The sequence below is a fragment of the Parasteatoda tepidariorum genome, chromosome 5 (assembly GCF_982258835.1).
Source record: "Parasteatoda tepidariorum strain Cologne lab strain chromosome 5, Ptep-v5.0, whole genome shotgun sequence".
NCBI classification, from domain to species: Eukaryota; Metazoa; Arthropoda; class Arachnida; order Araneae; family Theridiidae; genus Parasteatoda; species Parasteatoda tepidariorum.
Genome location: NC_141759.1, coordinates 13,465,565 through 13,470,718, shown reverse-complemented (window position 1 = coordinate 13,470,718; position 5,154 = coordinate 13,465,565).

The following is a 5,154-nucleotide window of genomic DNA, read 5'->3' as shown; positions in this document are numbered from 1 at the left end:
ATTTTCCGCACCATGGCAATGTGCCATTTTTCTCCCCACTTCAACTTTAGCTTTATGCTTTTCACCACAAGGTTTCACCTCAACGTTTTCTACTTCATGATGAAGGGGTAAAGGGCCATTATGGCCTCAGGGACCCCGACCAACCCACACGACTAAGACTAAGAGAATTCGAAACGAAAACACGTTGGCTAGCTTTCTGCGCAATTGATTGTGATGGGAAAACTAGGTTGTTATAAAAAAACGCAAATTATTTTATTTACTACATGTTATTACCAGTAATATTTTACAATAATTAATAAATTACTGTATGATAAGTGCTAGTTTCTCACCTCTATAATGCACTCACATCGCCAATATTCCACGGGCACACCTCCGGAGGAAAACGCGTAGTGTCCGCCTCACGGACCGGTTCACTGTGAGTGTGTGAGTTGACCCCAGTTCAAGCTCAAGCCTGTTAAGTTATGCTACACCAATTAAAAAAGTAAGCAAAATTAGTCAAATAATAGCAAATTTTAGTTTGTAGTTGTGTACCGTTTTTTAAATTATTATGGTGCTGCCGGAGCAGTAGGAATCTTTGTTTTTCTCTTTCTTGAAATGAGTAATTGCCTTTTTTAAAGGTAGCTTAGGAGGTAATGGATTAAAAATGTTTGTAAAATTACCCCAAATCTTTGCAATCATTTCTTTTTAATTGTTTAACAACTCTATTTAACATTTTGAAAAAGCATAGTAATTAAGAATTAGGTTTTAAATATTATAAATGTTACTATACAGGGATGCCAACTTGGTCCAGACAGCAAATATATATTTTAGCGTGGTTGTTTATCAATCGTGATTCTTAGTTTAATAAATTCAATTTAGTTGAATTTTATCCACCAATATTCCTAAATAATTCGTAGGCTTATAAAATTCACCACGTTTTACTACGTGTGTCATGCTATACCTCTTAAAAAGCAAGCAAAAATAGCTAAATATTTGCAGAATTTACTTTCTAGTCATTTACCGTTTTTTTTAATATTTATTTTGGCACGTCCGGAGCAGTTGGCATCTTTGATAATGCACAAAAAGTACTACTTTTCATGGTAACAAGGATTACCACTTTAATAGTCATGTTGTAAAAATGATTTTAAAGCCTATATGTTACCAGCCATGCAAAAATATATTGTTACATTTTCAACTAAACTAAACTAAAAAACTCATCATCGCGACAGCCCATAGAGGGCCAAGGCCTACTGTGCCCATCTCAGTTTTCTTGACCTTGGGCTCTTGGGTGCAGGAGCAGATGTTCCTGTCAGGAGGCCAGCCGAACGCGGAACCCCCAGTGTTTAGTTCCCAAGCTTGCTTGGTACTCATTTATCGACCCACTAAAGGGATGAAAGGCTGAGTCAACCTTGCCCGGCCGGAAAATCGAACCAGGGACCTGTAGCACGACAGCGCGAAGTGCTACCGCTCAGCCACCGGGCGTCACATTATCAAATAGTCAGTCATAATCTTAAAAAAGAATTGATCCCTGTATATACCGTCACTCAGGTGTTTAAAAATTATGTTCTAAAAATGCTTTCAAAATTATTTCGGTTTCCATTCATTGCAATTTAAGAAAATCTTATTTTTAGAAACATTTCAATTGCATTGTATCAATTTTAAAAAGACAATAATACTGTGAAATTTTCATGCACACTGTTTACCTCATAAAAGAAGATTAATGTTTAGAGGGATTAATTTTCCGAATAAAAAATAGTTGAAAATAATATAAAATAAATTCTTCTTCTTTTGAGATTACTGAAATATTTTTAGAGATCTTGCATTTCGGCTAAGTTCTTTTAATAACAACAACAAAGGATTTGTGCTAGGAACAGAAATAAATGTAGAAAATTATCAGAATATGTTTTCTTTTTCATTTACTGATACAAATTATTTCTTCTGGTTACTCATGTTTCTTTCTACATAATTACACTCGCGAACAAATTTTTTTGTTGCATTTTTAGAAGCACTTGATGTTTCCAATTCCGTTTGCGTGTACAGTAAATTTAACACTAATTTCGTTCGGGAAAATACACATGTATATCAAAATTATTTTTAGCTCAGCTTTTTGGTTGAATATTTGAAAACATATGACGTTAAATATCGCGCCTATATCTGAAATATATTATCAAATTCTTCCTTGCCCACCCTGCGTACTACAGAAATGGAGACACTTAGCATTCTCTCGAAAGAATTTTAAAAAAATCTGGTTTGAAATTGAATATGATATGATCCTCCACTTAACAAGTGGTTCACATTTGAGAAAAAAAACTGCATTTTTTGTACTTAAATGATTTAAAAATATTAGGACATCGAATAAAAAAGTCTCTATTCATTTCTCCCCTAAAGAAAATACTGTGAACAATGAAAAATTTTTTGGGAATGTTTGACTATATATTAATAATGCAGCTGATGCTATTTTGGGATCATGATTAAAATAAAATATTAAAATTATATTCATTGAACTATGTTAAATGATTTAAATGGACAACATATGGATTTCTTATATTTAATACATTAACAGTGAAACACTATCTTTTACACAAATCTACTATTCCCCGAAATGTCAACTTGCTCTATTTTGTAAGAATATCTTTTCTTGTTGTAACGAAATTTAGGCCATTTTTAGTGAAATATTTTTAGTTTGAATATTTTTTCCACAAAAATCATATCAAAGGCGTAAAGCATCATATAAAATGCAACTTTACTGCATTTATTTCACGATTACTCTTTTAAAGGGTGGGCTTAATTATTTTTACATATTTTTCATTTAATGTGTTCCATTAGCCCTCTGATGATTATGAACGAGTTCGGCTCGCAATCGAATCGTGCTTCATAATGCGCGCAAACGAGTTCAGCTCGGGAGCAAGATTTCGACCGTAATGGTTAGTAACGAGCACTACTCGCGTAGTGAAATTTCTTCCCAATGCGCGCAGACAAGCTGAGCCCGTTCGCCATTATTATTCTGCATTGACTATGTTAAAAACGAATCCTACTCGCGAAACGTATTTAGTTTTACTACTACAGATGGCAGTACGAGTTCCAAGAATTTCTTTTCAGAATGAAGGGGGAATTAATTTTTTTACCTTGCTCCTTTTAAGCGTATTTTGACGCGTTTTTTAGGGTGTTTGTAAAGTAAAATGGTTGAAAAGCGAAAGTTAGATAATTATGATGATTATAATACAGAAAGCTTATAAATTTTCGAGTCTGAAGAAGACTTTGTTCAGAGTATTTAAGTAATTACTGTATTTAAATGTTTCATAAAGTTTTACATAAGTTTTACATAAAGTTTATTTAGGCGATGCGAGCTTGCTCTGCTTTGCAAAACTTTGGTAAAATTCTAGAACGTTATAACAAAATAAAGCCTTTTCTAGGCTGTCTGCCTAATGAGCAATACAGTTTCAGAAAAAACTTATAAACCACCAAACAACTCCTTCGAATCATTGACTTTATTGGTAAGGGCCTGCACAACAAACAGACAACTGCATTTCTTATGCTTGACATCAGCAAAGCATTCGATCGAGTTTGGCATACTGGTATCGTGCACAAACTAATTAATTTAAACTTTCCCTATGGCATTGTAAAAATAATACGTAACTACTTATCAAACCGTACTTTTAATATTAAACTAAATAGTGTTGTTTCATCCAGGAGAAAAATAAATGAGGGTGTTCCCCAAGGGAGCATTCTAGGACCGATACTTTTCATTATTTATACCCACGATTTCCCCATATTTCACGACGACCACAACACTATCTCAGCGTTTTACGCTGACGATACTGGAATCTTGCAGAAATCTCTCAAACCAGATAATGCACTTCAAAAACTACAGAACAAGTTATATGATGTTGAAGACTGGTGCCTAAATTGGAAGTTCAAGCTAAAATGCTAGTAAATCGCAACTTTTAATAATACAAAAGAATAGAAAGTCCTACTCTAATAAATACCAACTAGTTCTCTTCAACAACACTATACCCATTGTTGATAAAGTTATATATTTAGGCTTAACCATTAATAAAAAACTGACCTGGTCTGATCATGTAAATAACATTAAAAATAAAGTATATGCAGCAACCAACAAACTTCAAACGCTTTTTCATAACAGACACCTTAGTTTAAAACTGAAAAAACTCTTGTATACCTCGATGATACGTCCTATCATGACGTACGCCTCACCTGCCTGGTGTAACGCCTCCGAAAAAGACCAGAAAAAATTTATCGTACTCCAAAACAACATCTTGAGAAAACTCACGGGAGCCAGATGGTTTATCCGCAACAACGCCATTCATAGAGATCTTAACATTGACCGCTTTGACCATCATTTCAACAAATTAAATAGAAACTTCTTTCTTAAAGCCGCCACCTGCAATACCTCAAATTTTAATGATATTTTTGACTGCATAAATCTCAAAGAGGATGCAAAAATTCGACCCATTGCACACTTCTACACTTCTGATATCATACTAACATTTAACAACACAAACACTCACTGACGGCCGGGCCTCTACTTAACAGAGCCACATTTACTTACACACATCCTCACAATCCTTTAACTCGCCCCCCTTTTGTATGTATTTCCAAACTGTAAATATTCATTAGTGTTTATTTTCCCATTGTACTTTAATTTTACCTTTTTCATTTGCATTTTTATTACTTATAATTTTGTCATTGCCTAATAATAGCAAAGTGCCATTTTTCTTTTCTCAAGAACTCCATTTGCTCCCCAAACTTTAATTTTGTCATGTATGTTTCTAAGTTTAACTTCAAGATGAATGGGAAAAAGGCCGTAAGGCCTCAGACGCCCAGTTCCACTACAACGAACGAACTGCTTTGTAAAATAGTATTTTCAAGTGGTAGCGAGATTCAAGTTACTTTCAGTTTAGTATTTTTTTTCTTTTAAGTAATTTTTTTACCACTAAATATCAAAAATTATAAGTATCATATAAATTGCAACGTTCAAGCATCTGTCTACTGGTTACTCTATTAAAAAGCAGTCGTAACTGTCCTTCACCAACGAATTTTACTGCCGAATTTGCTACCACTTTATTATAGCAATTCCAGAAAGCCGAGCAGTTGGCATCCCCTGAGAAGGGTGACATTTTCGAAAGAACGGCGAGGGAAAAACAGGAGCCACTT